Consider the following 17,819-nt stretch of genomic DNA (forward strand, 5'->3'; position numbering starts at 1 on the left):
AACCATTTCCTACTGAGGCTCTCTGTGTAATGTGGTCTATGAAGAGTTCACTGTTCAGCCTTAAACAGATTGAAATGATCCGTGGGGGGAAATCACACCAAACCCAAGGACTGTGTGGAAGTGATGTGCAGCGCCAGATCCCTGAGCTGCTGTAGAAAGGCGGGTTGTGAAGGCTTGTGTGTCTGTGTTAAAGAGAAGTCTTTGAAAGCTATCTTTCTAACAGGATAAATGTGAAAGCCACTGGGGAGGGAAAAAAAAAAGCAGCACAAAACGGCCACTTGAGCATTGCTTCCTGCCCATGGAGCTCTAGCTCTTTGCTGACAGTTATTCTTAGGCCTTCTTTGGCTTCAAAGGTTTCCTCTTTTCTATTTTTGGTAGCAGAATATGGATTTAGATCTGCATAGCCCCTCTCAACTGCTAATCCATGCCCTGAAGAGAGTAGGGCTGCTGTTTTTTGTTAGCTATCAGTTCTCTTTTCAGCACCTCCAAATGATTTTTAATATTAAGGACACAGATTTATGGGAAGGAGTCATTGAGTTTTCAAACTGATTTGTAGTCTTCTAATTTGCACATTCCTTTCTCCAGCAGGGGCATCTCAGAGATCATCTCAAGTAATGGGGCCTGACTTCTGTGATGAGTGGAAGAATCCAGGTTGGTAAAACAGATGGCCATCAAACGACCAAAAAGTAAGCAAAGATGATTCGCATTGGAGTAACATGTAACAGATTAAGCACAATTCCATTTTGGAAAGAAATAATTGATGCATGTATAATCTAAGATTAGCTTAATCTATATAAACTGCAGCAAAAAGCTACAAGCTGTCCCAGCCTGGAATGCTGAAGACCCTGGCCTCTGTAAAGGAAAACCATTGCCCAGAGCAAGCATTTTTAATTTTACAGGTGTTTAATTTCATGCCCTCTAATTCTTTTTCTTGAGTTCCTTCTGTTTTGCCTGATCTCATGACTGCCTAACTTTGCTGGCCCACTAATAATAGTTATCTTGCAAAACTTGTCTTCTATCCAGATACCTCAACATTTTTAAAAAAGAAATATTAAGTGCTCAAGTCGTCCCATGAAAATATGGGGCTACCCCCTTGGCTGAATGCAGAACTGGGGATCAAAAATGCCACCACCTCAGACCAGCTGCCTCTGCCATGTGCTCTTAATTAGGGTCTCCCTCCATGGCTTAAAAAAAGTGACAGTCTTATGCTTGAGAAGGATTATTGAGGGACGGTGTAAACTGAAGGATCAAGGGGTCACCCCACCTCCTGAGGGTTACCCACACGTTTCTGTCCACCATGGCATCTGGTTTGAACTTCATAACCCTCTAGAAACCATGAATCCACACTACAAATATTATATGTATACCATTTTCTATTTTGTTTTGCAAAGAACAAAATGAACAGAAGCATCTTGGGATTGGGGGAGGTATGGGACTTCGAGAATTAATTCTAGGCACTTTGCAAATGGATAATTGGCAAGAAAAAACCCAAATCTAGGCCATATATTGGGTTTTCAGCAGTGGGAAGGTGTCTTTAAATATATTTTACATAATGGTTTTGAGCAGCAGACAGCATTGTCTGCTAAGTGGAGGTATTGACAATGAGCTAAAAAGCTACATAATAGAGTTAAAAAAGAAAGCCTCCCTTAACTTTTCCCCAGAGCATTTTTACCCTGCTGAATATTTTAGGGGTTATTTTAAATGTGTCCCGATGTCAGACTTGTTCAGAAAGAGAGCATTGTATCTCCCAAGAGAATGATGATTTTCTTTTCTTCTTTTTTTTTTTTTAGTGGAGCAAAATGCTAACTTTTAATAGACTAGCCTTTTTCATATAGAATATGTCCTCCCTCAGAATTCCTAGGCAAATATTCAAACTCCCGGGTTGGGAAAGGTTAAAAGGAACTGAAAAAAATCTATAGTGGCTCTTTCTGAGATGCACTCCAACACTTGGCAGGATGAGGTGTTCATAGCAGGTGCTGGATTTGCTATAAATGGACAATTTATAAACAGATCTGACAACTGGGAAAACAGAGCAGTGGGGAATGCTGGCATTCCAGGGGCCCATGGTTGATTTCCTATCAGATGGTCCTCAGCATGGAATTATTGATAGCTGCTGCTCTGAAAGAAGGCCAGTCGGCTGACGCCTGAAAGGGCTCTACCTCAATTCATGCCTCATCCGCTGCTAGATATTTTAAATAGGTCAGTGCAAATTAGCTTCTTCAGGTTGGTACTTTCTTAATTAGCAATTTAATTGCAAAGTCTTCTTCTCCCTTCTCAACCTTGATTGAACTTAACTTTCCTACTCGTCTGAAATGTGGAGGACAGAGACCTGAGAGAAGTATGACCAAAACAAAAGAGGAGCCTGAGGGCAGTGGGGGAGGATTCAGAGCAGCCTATAGTGCCCAAGGCCAACACAGAACCTAGCTAAGGCAAGCCCGTGTGTAACTGAGATGAGCATTTTTGGCTGTGTATCCTGGGGGAGAAAGGAGCAGGACCTTTGTGCACTGAGACCTGGGGGAGAGTCCAAAATGTGCAGCAAATGAATCTCATTTTTCTTTTGCTGTTTGTCAAGGGCTGCCAGTACACTAGGATATTCCTAAGACCCCTCGGCAAGGTCTACTTTCAGAGTATTCTCATGGAGCATTCTAATGATCACATCCATAGTTTCCATTGTTTTTATTTATTTTTTGGACAGGCTTTTCCCCCATAGGAAAGTTTAATGGTTCCTTGTATGGATGGTATCGGATAGCATTCCTCCATACCTATCTGCATCCTTGCATTGGCATAGTTCTGCTCAGAGCTAGCGGAGTTGCCGTACCTGTTTGTTCTAGCTATATGAGTAGTTTTTCCAGGAGACATTTGTTTGGCTGGGTCTCCACTTTTCTCCTGACCACACCCTATTGTTTTTCTCTTCAGAGAAACAGACTGAGGGCCTGATCCTGAAAGGAATTTTGACTTCCTTACAAGGACTGAAAATTGGGCAGATCTGAAGATTAGGTTATGGAATTGGATGCACACCCTAGCACAAGGGTTGGCTGGGTATGAGGACTCAGAGTATAAAGCATAGGGCTTTGAGGGAATCCAGAACAGGGACTGTTTGGTGCCATGTAATGGCTAACATAACTGGAGTAGAAAGGGATCTGAGGCATTGAGGCAACTAACACTTTTGTTACTTGTGGGAAGTCTTGTCTGTGAGTGAAAATTCCTGAGAATCTTGCCCATGGGAATCTCAGTTTCATCAGCTGTGGTGAGTTCTCTGGTAAACGTGTGACAAATCTTACTGCAGCATCTCTTATTTACCTAGAACCATACTTGGTATAGGAGGTACAAGAAAGTATAGGTTCAGTACTGCTAGCCAGAAGTTGATGATGTGGTTAGAAAGATACACTATATTCTTGTGAAAAGATAGTAAGGGGGGAGCAGCAGAACAAGTAAAATTCGTGGACTACAAGGGAAAGCTCTAGAAGTGCCCAGGAAGGCGTGATGGCTGGAGGGTGAGAGAATCCTTGACGAGGAAGATAGGGCTGGAGCTGGGCCTTGAGAAGAGTGGGAGAAATTTGGTAATAGAAATGTGCAAGGGAGACTATTCCAGGTGGGGGAATGTCATGCTGATAGCCCTGATGAAGAGGTGACCCCTGAGTTTGGGAGGAGAGAAAAGAAGAATGTTCTGGCAGGTAAAAAAAAAAAAAAGAAGAATGTTCTGGCAGGTAAGGTTGAGGAATTACACAGATCTAGAGGTCACACAGAATTTGGAGTTCATCTTGGTAGACTTTTCTGATCAGGAAAGGGAGATGAGAAAAGCAGGATATCAGGAAAGTGAAGACAGAAGAGAGTGGCAGTCAGTGCAGGAGGACCTCACAGGGTCCAATCTCCCAGTGACCAAGGCTTAGGTCTGTGGAATTTAGTGAACTGTGTGGTGTGTTCTACTGAGCCAGTCTATGTAAACAGAGCCCTCCTTCCTTGGTGTCTCTCTTCCTCCCTTACAGTCCCTGCTCACCATCTGACTAAACTAGGGCCACATAAGCTTCTGCTTATGGAGTTTCCCCACAAACACAGAGCCAAAGTGAAACAAAGGCAGATTCATTTTTTTAAAGTTCACTGCTTTGACTCTTATTTGCTCACTCTGGGATTCCCATTAGTGTTTTCCTGATTGATTTGGCCTTACTGGATATTTGGACAATTCCTTATTTTCATAACTCAGAAGGTCATCTCTGAGCTCTGGGAACATCTGCTCAACTTCACAGTTAGGGCAGAACCACAGACCTGGGAGTGGGGGTGTGTTCTGCCTTGGTCAGGGAGGGCTCACCTACCAACACTCCTGGGAGGACGTGAGTGTGGACCCTCTTTCTTGACACTTTCTCCCCCATTTTTTAACATCTCATTGTGTGACTTGCACACAGCTTGGGCATCACCTAGGGAGCTCCACCTCAGACCTACTGGATCAAGATCTGCTTATTTTGTAAGATCCTGTGGGATTCATATGCCTATTAGAGTTTGAGAAGAGCTGCTTTTAACTGAGCTGTTTGGAAGGATCACCTGTGAGTTTTTAAAACATTCCGTGGCATATTGTCTATCCCAGATAAATTAAGTCAGAATCTCTAGGGGTGGAGCCCTGACACTGCTGTTTTTTTAAAAAAAGTTTCCAGATGGTTTTATGTGCTGCCTGAGTTGAAAACCACTGGCCTATGGTTTGTGTTAGCCACTCTTGTTTCCAAGGCACCAAATTCCCCTCATGTTGTAAAACAAAACATGACTAACCTTTTAACCACAGATCCAGAAAGAGTAAAAATAATGTTAATTAAGCATTTATCCATAAGCTGGTTAGGAAACTCCTGGCCAGGAGCAGATGTAACCACTGGATTCACTTGTAAGTGTCAAGATGATAGCTTGTTAAGATTCCTAGTCTTAACTATTCTCTTCTGGCTTTGGAGGGTGGCTCCATGTAGAACCCGGAAGACTGTTGCCCTTGCCTCTAATCTTGATATCTAAGGAGATATACCCAGGCCTGTGCTCTGAGGAGTCATGTTCCTTGTCTATTGCGTAGAAATGTACTGAAGAATTCGGAGTATTGATTTTCACACAAATGCTCACTTTTAGGAAACATGAAAAGGTTTAAAAGCAGTTTTCCACCTATCCTCAGGCTAGGGTAGATGTCAGATTTTAAGTTATTTCAATACATTTTTTCCCCATTAGGCCTTTCAATTACTTAATACCAGAGTCTGAGAACCTTCACCCATGAATTTCAGTGAGTTTGAAGTCAGTCCCTGATTTTCCTCAGTCCTCCTCAGCTCTGCTATAATATTAGGAAACTTCTAACAACAGATTCCAGTTCTGAGCCAATCATGGTCAAGGATTTGAAGGTATTAGCCACTCTGGTTCTTCTTGCTTTATACCTGACTTTCTCTGCCCTCGCTATGGCCATGAGCCTAGGCATTGTTATATGAGCTGTGGCCTTTCTTCTCATTCCTTATTTTTTGTCCTCTTAGAACTAGGGTTGAAGTACAGCCTGCTTAGCTGGAGTCTACACATCCTCCTCAACTCTTTCTAGAGACTTTTCTCTTGGGCGAGATCCTGCTTTGAACTAAGATATTCTAGAATTCTGTGTTGATACTTGTCTGTCTGGGGTCTCCAGGTGCTGCATCCACTCAGCATCTCAGAGCGCCATTTATACTGCTCTGCACTGAGCTTGAGATTATCTTGCTCCTTTGCACACTGTGGTTTGGCCTGTTGGCCCCTCCCCTTAAGGGCTCACATCTTACATGGTCTTGTTCCCTTAGCTTTGGCTCCCTCCTTTCTTGGTTTTCTCTCTTTTCCCTTTGGCTTGGAATTAGGGTCTCAGCACAGCTCACTGCTCCTACCTCACTCAAGATACTGCAGTAGCAGTACCTGTTCAAATGTGACCATGGGGAGGGACAATGTCACCAGGACCATCACCATTCTTGGTAACAATGGTAACATTATTTTTTGCTCATGAAGAAATGGATTTGGAGATGAACTAGACAATGGTTTTGAGAAGACCCAACTCTCTTACTCCTAGCTTGAAACATCTAAGGCTTTTTTAGTTCTACATCATAACATTGCAAGTCAAGATGACCTCAGAAAACAATCTGAATAATTAAACTGATATTCAACATTGATGCTAACCTGAAGTGATATTTATGTTTGGCTTTGTGGTTGGTTCATGTATTTGTACGTGTATACATATGTACTGAAATTATATATATTTACCGAAAACATAACAGGGGTGTTTGTGAAGTGGGCACCAAGTCCAGAAATTAAGTGTTGTTTTACTGAAGGTAAAAGATAATCTGCTAATTGCTTTGTGAGGTTCCTAGGCTGCCATTCCGGCGGCTCCTTCCAGGACAGCAGAAAACTTACTCCTCTCTGGAAGAAAATTCATGAGGAAGATCAGAGGATTTTAGACATTGTTGCTGTCTGTAAAAGAATTTATAATTTGCACCTTCCTGTGCCCAAGTTGCTCCTAGGCACCCTTGCTCTGGGTCTTGAAGTTGGTATGTCCAGACAAGTAGCTTCTTGGGCTATTAATTATGTAATTAAAAGTCTAAACCTTTTCATTTTAAATGATAATAAGATGTTTAAAGGTATGCTGCTTGTAAACCTATTTTATTTTTTGTCTTTCTACTTTATTGCCATTTATTGAGGACTGCTAACTGGCCAAGCCAAGCTAATTACTGTCCTGTTGTTTTAGGAAGACTAGGTGACACCAAGGCCATTAATGACTCAATAAATTGGAGCTACAGAAAAGCCTGACTGCTTTCTTGTTTCTTCTCTTGTTAGTCATGTTGTTCTGCTTTGGCCAAATCTGAGAGGATGGGCACTGTGAAGCTGGCTATTGATAGGGCTGAAAGCACTAGTTGATAAAAAAAATATCAGAGTGAGCAGAGACTCCAGGAACCAGGGGAATGAGAGGGTCAGGGGGACTACCAGAATGGGAAAAAGGGAAGGGGAAGGATTCCAAACTGAGAATTCCACCCAATATTAGAAAGGTGTCCAGCTTCTGATTAAGTTCCATGGCTTAGTCTAGTGTTGAATCAATATTAAGTTGATTCTTCATGTGAATTAGAATCCGTTGAGCACCTGAATTAGAATGAAACCCTAGGCAGTTCTAAGGTGTTTATGGAAAAGGTAAATGGTAAAGGGTCAGAGTAGGTGGCCAAGTCCCTTTTCTTCCTGTCTTATTAAATCTAACCCATTCATAAAGAGAAAACAAATCTAGCAAAATCTTTTATCCTGGACTCTTGGTGTTACTACACTTTATAAATTAAAGACTGATAGTCTTTTTTTTTTTTTGAGGAATAATATAGTGCCTATCACATAATGATACTTAATAAATTATAGAATTAATGAATTGTTGCATTCTTGATAAAACTCTATTTGCCTAAAAAATTATATTGGATATACCTTTATTTTATTTTTAGATTTATTTTTAAGATAAGGTATATTTTTCCATTACAAAAGTAATTTGGTAAATACAGAAGAGTGAGAAGAAAAAAAACATTACTGGTCTCAAGTACCACCTCTGTTAATATTTTTTGTATTATAGACTCTTCTGTCAAGAATTTTAAAAAAATTATTTTTTGGCATGGAGGGGCTTGGGCATGCAGAATGTGGATATAATGTACACAGTTATTTTAAAATTTTAATTCAGTTAAAATTAATTTGGGGGGCACCTGGGTGGCTCAGTCGTTAAGCGTCTGCCTTCGGCTCAGGTCATGATCCCAGGGTCCTGGGATCGAGCCCCACATCGGGCTCCCTGCTCAGCGGGGATCCTGCTTCTCTGTCTCGCTCTGCCTCTCCCATACGCTTGTTCTCTCTCTCAATAAAATCTTAAAAAAAAAAAAAAATTAATTTGGATTAGGAGGCTTCTGCCATCATTTGGAATTACTGGGGATTCTTGAGCACATTGTAAATGTTTGTTCTAAGAATTTAGAATAATAGAGTTAGAGCTCAAGCAGAAAGAATGCTCATTGTTGATGAAGCAAGATGTAGAAAGTTTCAATAACCAGTTAGCTAGGTGTAAAGCCTCCTCTAGGACCCCCAGCCCATGTGTCCTCTTTTTTTCAAATAAATATCCTTATAGCGTACCCACAGCAAGGGGAGGGGAGGTAACCAGAGAAGCTTAAAGACAGCCTGGAATTCTTGCCAAGTATCTTAATGTGAAGTAAACTGATACCTTAGAGAAAATGAAGAAACCTCAAGTAACAGCAAAATGGTTAAAAGTGTGTGCTTGAGAGTTGTAGTTCTGGGTCCAAATTCTGGGTCTACCAGTTACTAGCTCTGTGGCCTAGAGCTTGTTTCTTCAATAACTTTTTACTCACCACATATTTATTGAGTACCAACTATGTGCTGGGTACTCTCTGTGCTGGGGATATAGCAGTGAACAAAGCAAAGCCTATTTTCCATGAAGCTCATATGCTAGAAGGTGACATAGACAGTGAAAATATAAATGTGTCAGATGGAAATAAGTGGCAGGGAGAAAAATAAAGCAGGATAGCAGGGAGAAGGAGTGTCAGAGAGGTTGCTATTTTACAAGGAGAACATCTCACAGATAAGATGACATTTGAGTAGAGATCCAAAGGAAGTCCTTGGTCTTCCCTAACCATAGTTTTCTCGTCTCTAAATGGGATAATGATAGTATCTCATTCTCAGATTATGATATTTTCACAGGGTAGCATTGAGAATTCAGTGAGAGAATGCATTAAAGCAAAATGACCCTCTGATGATAGCTATAGTTATAATTTCCTTCCTTCTGTGTCAAATGGAAAAATTATGTAGATCTGTAAGGATGTTGGTAGCAGTAACACTCTTGTGATGAGTAGTCTGACTTGCATGATTACACATGCTTTTGATGGAATCCTGGGCCTAATTCTTACTCCCTGTTTATACTTAGCCATATCTGCCAAAACTGCCAACCCATTTGACATCAGGTGGAGATCTTATGCATGGCTGAGAACAACTAAGCCATATTGAAAGGATGAGAACTCAAGGTTGAATTCCCTATGCAATATGACTTTTCATTGTAGCCTTTGAACCAAGATGCTATCTAGTGGGTGAAAGTAAATGAGATATTTCTGTTCAGATTCATAAGGATGTTTCTGTGGATATAAGACTTGCCCTTGCTTGAAGGAATCATATTAAAACTCATTAAAGTTTGAGTACAATGGTGCTTATTATGGAGAAACTGAAAAAAAGAGCTAAGAGCTTTGCCTGGTTGGCATTTCTAAAGTTAATGTATCTTATTTAAAAAACAGAGCTTTTGAATTTCCATGGTCCCACGAGGTACTGAACTGAAGTCTTTGTGTTCATTACCCAAGGTCTGAGAAATGACTTTGGCTGCATTTGCAAATTGAATAAAAGTGCTTAAATTTGTATGAAAATGGTCATGTACCAGGAAATAGGTTTTTTTTTTTTTTAAGTGATGGGAAACTGTTTTCTAAAACAAGCATTTGGAGAATTTCTCCCATGATTTCTGAGCAAGTTTCTTTCTTTTGATAAGAACTGTTTTCTCTAAATCCTGTTGTGTTGGGATTTCACTAAGAAACATGGGTCTAAACCTCACTGAACAGCACTGATCTCCATGAATGTTTTGACTTGCCTGTTAACTTGATAGATCTGTTTTTGTTTTTGTTTTTTACCTGCTTTAATTCAAAGTGCAGAGTGGTTCTCTGTGAGGCTTTGTCAGATAGTCTAGACTCTTGTATGCTCCTGAGTCCTCTTGATACTCTGGAGAGGAGCTTGCAGATCATTGCAAGAGTCAAATTTTACCTGACTGCTTTAGCTTGGCATTGTAGAACTTATTTCTGGCTACTTCCAGATCTATAAATAGATTTGTATTTATCGAAGAATTTGACCTTCCCATTTTAAAGACATTTCCCATTTTAAAGGTACGTGTTGGCCCGTGTTCCTTTTTTCATTCCTGACAAAGGTGCATTCATGGTGGTCTGAAAAAATTATTGGAATGAGGGAGGCTGAACCATTTGTCGGCAGTGGGTATATATAGGTTCATGCACTGCCATTTCACAGTTGATGTCTGATTGTTTAAAGCTGTGCATTTCCCCTACTGTATTTTCTTGGGCCTCCTCCCCTTAAGCCCTCCTGGAGTACCACAGGGTCTTTAGTAGCTATAAATGATTTAAAGCTAAAGGTCCTTCAGTCTGTATTTGTAAGAATTTCTCCCAGAAGGAGGGCTAGGTTTCAATAGCCCTACTATTGGGCTACCTCCCCTTCTTTTTTTTTTTAAACAAAAACTTCCAAGAATTAAGGGAAGAACAGGATAAGTGCTGTGTTTTCAGTGGTAAGAGAAATACCCAGCATGCCTAATCCTCATCAGGTAGCAAGAATCTCTAAAGACAGGAAATAATATGTGACAAAGACACAAGAAAGCTGTGTATTTTTTTTTTTTTTTTTTTTGGTTGTTTGATCTTAGCATTTGGCCCATTTTATTGGTCCATGTGCAAATAAAGACAGCTTTCACAGTGAGGGCCTCTGATATATTACCTTTCTTACATTAATGTTTGTGGCAATGGAAGGTTCATATGACACTTGCTTATTTAATGTACACCTCACTGTGATCTACTAACCTTAGTCATGGGCTTGACACATCCAGGACTTACTGATTCACAGTAATGCCATATTGCTTTTCCATCCTCAGTGGCATAGCCATTAATTACTTAAAAGAGGCATGTGGCTAAGGACAGAGGTCCCCAGTTATGTGATTGTGAGGCCCATTATGCTTCAACAATTTTCATTAATATATGTCTTTTTAGTATCTGTTGACTGAGAAATTACAAAATGTAAACAAAAAAAGCTGTGTGAATTCAGGTACATGGTATCTGTTTAAATGTATTTATATATAACTGTTCATTAATTTTTAGTTATATAATATACATCTACATTTTTATTGAGTAAATTAGATACAACCCATAAAGCTGTACCTTCCTTCTCACTTCTTGACCTGTGCCCCATTTCCAGTCCTCTCCCTGGAGGAAACTGCTCTTAGTACTATAGTTCGTATCCATCCATACCTTTTCTCTGCTACTTATTAATATATAAAAATCTGTATATATTTGGTACTGCTTTTTATGTGTGGTACATGTGTTCTCTAAAACATCCTTTGTATATATGGGCCTCCTTAGGATTGTGTAATCAGCTTTGGGGTAGGTACCAAGAAGAAGACTTGCTGGGAGTTTTCCTTTTAAATGAACTCATTTATTAATCACAAAATCTAGATATATTTGAAGTGTAATAGAATATGTATGTTAAGGCATTATTTATTTAGCCTGAAGACAACGTCTAAACCCCCAGTTTAGGAATGTCTAGCAGAGTGGAAAGAAGGTAGGTCTAGATGTTGTAGGCCTTGATTCTTCATGCACTGGCTCTGTGACTTAATAGGTCTGTCTTTCTGTTCCCTCATCTGTAAAATTGTGAGAATGAATTCTGTTTACCTCACTGTCATGATGAGCAAATGGGAAAATTACATAAAAGTTCTTTGGATTTTGGGGGCACCTGGATAGTACAGTCGGTTAAGCATCTAACTCTTGGTTTCGGCTCAGGTCATGATCTCAGGGTTGTGAGATCGAGCCCCATGTTGGGTTCAATGTTCAGTGTGGAGTCTGCTTAAGGTTCTTTCTCTCTCTCCCTCTCCCTCTGCCCTTCCCCTCTGCACTCACGCTCTCTTCTCTCTCAAATAAATAAATAAATACATCTTTAAAAAAAAAAGTTCTTTGGATTTTTGAGTCCAGCATCATGACAGACTATTGTAGAAGCCCTGCACACAACAAACACATAGGAATCATTAATTTTTAAAAAATTCATAAAATATTAAAAATAGAAAGTGGTACTCAAAGGAAGAAAGGGAAATCTCCAAGTACCAGAAGCAAAGAGGGAACACAAACCCAGAGTGGTAAGCTGATGAGCAGATGTCACCATGGCCCAGAAGAGAATTAAACATTGATATATGACCCAAATGTTTAGGTAGATGGTGGGGTTTTAATGCCCAAAGATCTGTCCTTGGGTTACTCAAGGCTTCTGAGATCCTAGTATGAGGCTAGGCCCCATGCCTGCTCTTTCAATAAAAGGTGAACTTTAAAAACTCTCCACTGGTCCAGCAAAGCTCTCAGACAGCTCCTGAGTATCCTGGGTTCTGGTAGAAAAAATAACATCCACATGAGTGTGCTGTGCATGGGTATAGAATCCAAATTTTCCCTACCTGCATCTTGGGGAATCCCAAACTGAAAAATTAGTGTAGAAACTGACTGTGGAGTAATGAAACCTCTGGGGCTTCCTTTATAGGAAAACTCAAAATCATTCTCAAAGTATTTTCTGTAGTTCACAGCATACAGAATTCACACACACACACACCCCGTGTGCCATAGAATGAAATGATAGGGAAACAAAAATTTGGAAAGTTTATATCCCAGGAACTTAATAAAGCAGTATGAAATTTAGGATACTATAAAATAAGTATGTTTAAAGTAATGAAAGAAATGGGAGGTGGGAGATGGGCAACATGAGTGAAAGGGGGTGGGAGATACAGACTTCTGGTTATGGAATGAATAAGTCATGGGAATAAAGAGTACAGCACAGGGAATATAGTCAGTGGTATTATAATACCATTGTATGGTAACAGAGGTAGCTATACTTACTGTGGTGAGTATAGCATATTGCACAGACTTGTCAAATCACTATTTTGTACACCTGCAACTAATGTAACATTGTGTTTCAACTATATTTCAATAAAAAAAGATATGAGAAAAAAAAGATGTGGCATGAAAAATAAAATAATGAAAAATAAAATTAGGGGAAAATCAAATAATGGAATGAATGCTAAAACAGAGAGCTTGTTTGTTTGAAAAATATCACCTAAAACTTTAGAAAGGAAAACTACAGCTACTGAAATTGTGCTTTGTAAATAACACATATGATGAAAGGTAGGGTTTATTAAGATATAATTATTAGTGATTAAATAGTGAAACTAAAGCAATGGTCCATATTAGACTATTACTAGTATGCTATAAATACTTGTCATGATTTCCTGTTCACCTAATTATTTATGTATTTTTTTATTGAAGTATAGTTGACATACAATGTTATATTAGTTTCAGGTGTACAACATAGTGATTAAACAATTATATATATTACGAAATGCTCACCACAGTAAGTGTAGTTACCATCTGGCACAATACAAAGTTATTACAGTATTATTGACTATATTCCCTAGGCTGTACTTTTTGTCTCCATGACTTATTTATTTTATAATTGGAAGTTTGTTCCTCTTAATCCCCTTCACCTATTTTGCCATTCCCCCACTCCCCGTGCTCTGGCAACCATCAGTTTGTTCTCTGTATTTATGTCTTTCATTTTTTTTTTCATTCCACATGTAAGTGAAATCATATGGTATTTGCCTTTTTCTGTCTGACTTATTTCACTTGGCATAATGCTCTCAAGGTCCATCCATATTGTTGTGAATAGCAACATTTCATTCTGTTCATGACTGAAAAACATTCCACTATATATATATATATATATGAATATGAATGACATCTTCTTTATCTATTCACTTATCCATTCATCTAATTTTAAGAACAAGTTCCCTTTATCCATAATAACCCACATAAATAGTAACACCAAGGCACAGAAAATATAAATCAAATCCAAAGTCTTCGTAAGTCTCTGGACTGAAGTCTCTGAGCTTTTTAAACATCTTTGATTTTTTGACTTCTTTTATAGGGAATAAATATGCCTGTGGAAATTAAGAGACTGCATCATGTAAATATAAAGTAATTCTGAAGGTAAAAGTAAAGTGCCTGTAAAAGTTGAACTCTAAACCTCAGAAACACCTTGTGTCCCATCAGAACAATGAAGAAAATCTTGTTTTGCCTCTGAAATTTGGCATGGCTATTACCCAGGGAACTAGATCGTACTTCCTTCAGCAATGAAGTTGTCCACTGTGCTTAGATTGCAAAGAACTTCTAGCTGATGGTGGTGCTAATGAAGCAGTTGCTTATATTCCATGCTGAAGTGACAGTTGGGCCCAGGAAGAAGCCCGAAGAATTTTTGCTTTATAATGAATAGTCCAAGGACTCTTCTCATATATACCTTTTTGTTGGCTTTGCTGCTGGTAAGAACTATACCCTCCTCCTGTTTCACTGCTGGAGGGTCTAGACCTTTTCTACATGATTGTCAAATGTTTTCTTGCTCTTTTAAAACAAGACTTTCCCAGGAATGCTCATATTTTTGTTTCCACAACATTTGTAATGCCACATTCTGAACTGAGCAATAACATGAAATTTGCCAAGTATGAGACAATATTATCAATTCTTGCCTGAGCTTTCCAACCCATCTCCTTTGCTTAGGAATGGTTTTGTGGTTGCTGTCTTTGGTACTAATATTATTCATCAATGAGAGTAACAACAAATGCTAAGTGATTTATTAAAATGAGAAGATAAAGTTCTAAATTACTTAGGAAAGATAGCTTTTCTAGAGGTCGTAAGGAAAGTGTCGACAACTTCGATTTATTGGAAAGCTTTAGAATGAAGAGGTTAAAACATTGAAAAAAAAAACTGATATAACCAGCTAAAGGGAAAAGAAAGAAGAAATGAAGTTTAAAAGTGAGTGATCCCTGAAAAGGAAAAAAAAAAAATCCTGTTAGTTCATGTAAGAACAATTGAAAGTAAGACATGCACCATTCTATTTGAGAATAATAGAACTCATGTTTAAATTGCAATTTATTTTCAGCTTTGAAGACTGTAGACTGGAGTGGGATCTTGGAACCAAATTCAGAGCTTGACAGTGCAGGCTGGAGAGGGCGGAGTGGCTGTCTGGTTGCCAACATTAAACTGTAAATAATTTCTTCTGAGTGTCTTTTGTTTTGGTAGAAACCGAAACATTCCATGGTGGTGTGTACATGATGCCAGAACATCTGAATGGAAATCAGAATACAGATGCATGCCTTACATCCATTCCATATGTAGGAATAGTCTTCAAAATGGCAGCCCCATTTCAGCCAGGGATCAGGAAATGGCAGTCAGGCAACAGAGGGCTGTTTTCCTCTCCCAGCTGACACTCTTTGGGACTTCCATCTATCTTCCCTATCTTTTGTTGGCTTTGCTCCTGCTAAGAACTCACCCTCTTCCTGCTTCCCTTTGTCTTTGTTTCTCATCTAACTTCTCTGAGTCTGTTTTCTCATTTGTAAAATCCCAGTGCCTGAACCCTGGTAAGAATTTAAGAAATACTCATTCCTTTTTTAACATACCCTATTTCCCATCCACACAAGTAGTGGAAATGAAAATAGCAAAAAGGTGGAAAAGAGGACCAGAAGCTGATTCTTTTTTTTTATACTATTTTTTATATATATATTTTAAATTTTTTTAAATTAACATATAATGTATTATTTGTTTCGGGGATACAGGTCTGGGATTCATCAGTCTTACACAATTCACAGCACTCACCATAGCACATACCCTCCCCAGTGTCCATCACCCAGCCACCCTATCCCTCCCACCCCCTCCACTCCAGCAACCCTCAGTTTGTTTCCTGAGATTAAGAGTCTCTTATGGATTGTCTCCCTCTCTGGTTTCGTCTTGTAGAAGCTGGTTCTTATATAGATTTTCTCCCTTTGCTATTCATGAGATCCCACATGGAGGAATCCTCATTTCTACCTTATCCTCTCATTCTCCCTCCTTACTCTCCAGGGGCTCCAATGATCAAGGGAGTCAATGGCATGGAATGCTACTCTGAAATGTAGATGCCTATTTTTCTTTAGGCCTCTGTGTACTTTGAAGCCACCCTATTCCCTTATTGCTACCCTTGTCTTTCACTATAGGATATTAAAATTAAGGGGTGAATTTAGGAGGGAGCTTTTAACTTTCTTAGTATTCCTAGTAACACATGCTCCTAGAAAACCTCAAAAGGGATTTTGAATTTGCTTATAGGAAAAGGAAGGCTTGAGAAAATTTGGGAAGTGGGCAAAGCCTGAGGAGTGTCACAAGATGGTGATGGTAGAAAGTTGAAGCAGGTGCTCAGTGCAGAGTGTCTGAAAGCTGACCACACTGAGAAAGAGACATGTTTCTCTGGAGCCCTTGAGCCTTCCTGTCACCACACTGCCTCTCTGAGTGTCCCAAAACTGCCCTCTGAAATCTTCACTCCTGCTGCTGGGTAGCTGAGGTGAAAGGTGAGAAAGTCGCTGATCCCACTGATCCCACCAGTATCACTGTGACAGTGTTACGTGGTACTCCTAGCATGGCTTACTGTGCCTCAAGTCCTGGTCAGCTCTTTACCACTTAGAGCTTGTTCCTTTGGGAGAATGTTTTCTGGGAGCTCCAAATAACTAGTTTGAAACCAGACATTGGGAATAATAGTTGTTAGAAAGTTAAATCCTACTGATAATGCAGTCACTTATCCAGATTTTTCTAAAAGACTAGATGGTGTGATGCTAATCAATGCCATCTAATGGGATAAAAGGTTTCAGATATTTGCAAGTGAACGGCCAGTAGCAGGGGATTCAGTGCCATCCCAAGTCACAACACAACTAAGCCAGCCTATTTTAACACTTAAAATCATAAACAATCTCTTATTCATAGGAGGTGAACTTTATTTGATTATAGATATACAGGGCTGTTTTGAGACATATAGCTGGCTTAGGTGTCTTTAGTATTATACCATCAGTAAATCTTCCCTGGTGTTCTTAAGTGTTTTCAACTTAATTGGCTGCACTTAAAATGTCTGATTTTGAAAAACAATAGAGAAGTACATTAAGAGTGAGTGCAATCAAATACAAATGGTTCAAAGTTACATTAAAAAGGGGAAAATACATATATTATTCCATTTAATGTACAGCACTCAGAATGTCAAAGCCTGAAAAAGAATAGTAATTATGTAGTCATTTAAAAAAATGTGTTTCAAAGAGTATTTAACGACTTGAGAATATGCTGCCATTATAATTAGAAAAAAGCAGACCACAAAACTGTATTTTGGAATGATCCCAGTTTTGTAAAATAACTGAATATATGTACAAACACACACACTAACACAAATAAAAATGAAAAGACTTGGGATTAATAAAGAAAAAGATTGTGATCATCCAGGTGGTAGGATTAGATGTAATTTTATTTTGCTTCTTTGTATTTTTTTTGTATATCCTGTAGTAGGCAACTTTTAGCTTGTTTTCATAGAAATTTTTTTAAAGAAAACATTATAGGAGAAAAGGAAATTAAATGAATGTAATCTAAGATGAAAAATACATTGCAATGGAAAAAAAAATGCTTAGAAGTAAGCAAAGAGGCTCCTGAACAGTGGGTAGGGAAAAAGAGAAAGGAAGATTGTAACTGGGTCAAGCACATGTACAACTTTCTCTCCAAAGCTCAGGCATTTTTCTTTCTAAAACTGCATCCAACCTCTCCAGAATGGGTTTCTGCTAATCTTAAGAAGGCAAGTTTCTGAAGTAATTGCAAGAATGATCACATTTGCTCCTGGCAAAGTGGCCCAAGTGGCATTGCATTTGTAAACAGTATTTGTTTCAGAGTTGCTGACTGTACAAGTTGCTTCAAGGGCCACTTTTTGGGAGCTGTTATTAGGCCTTCTGGGTTTTCCTGGTACACCAGTGGGCCCACTGGAAAGTCCATGTCTGATTCTATCCCGGTCCATGTTGTCACACTATGATGCTCTGCCTCCCTACAGCCTGAACTGGCCTCCAGAATTGACAGTTGTTTCCCATTAACCTGTGGTCAGGCTCCCTTTTTTTTTGTTCTGAGATACTCTCTTATTCAGCTTATTCAGCACCTCAGCTTTCATCCTGAGAT

The 17,819-nt window shown here is 39.2% G+C and overlaps 1 long non-coding RNA gene across 1 annotated transcript in view; it reads left to right on the forward strand.

Annotated features, from left to right (window-relative positions):
* The first annotated feature begins 475 nt into the window (after positions 1-475).
* Positions 476-17,819, forward strand: part of LOC144381132 (uncharacterized) — a 364,233-nt gene continuing 346,889 nt past the window's right edge. The window contains exon 1 of the long non-coding RNA XR_013445811.1: positions 476-686. This is a non-coding gene — a long non-coding RNA (uncharacterized LOC144381132). The remainder of the gene's footprint in view (positions 687-17,819) is intronic.

The sequence above is a fragment of the Halichoerus grypus genome, chromosome 2 (genome assembly GCF_964656455.1).
Source record: "Halichoerus grypus chromosome 2, mHalGry1.hap1.1, whole genome shotgun sequence".
In the NCBI taxonomy this organism is placed as follows: domain Eukaryota; kingdom Metazoa; phylum Chordata; class Mammalia; order Carnivora; family Phocidae; genus Halichoerus; species Halichoerus grypus.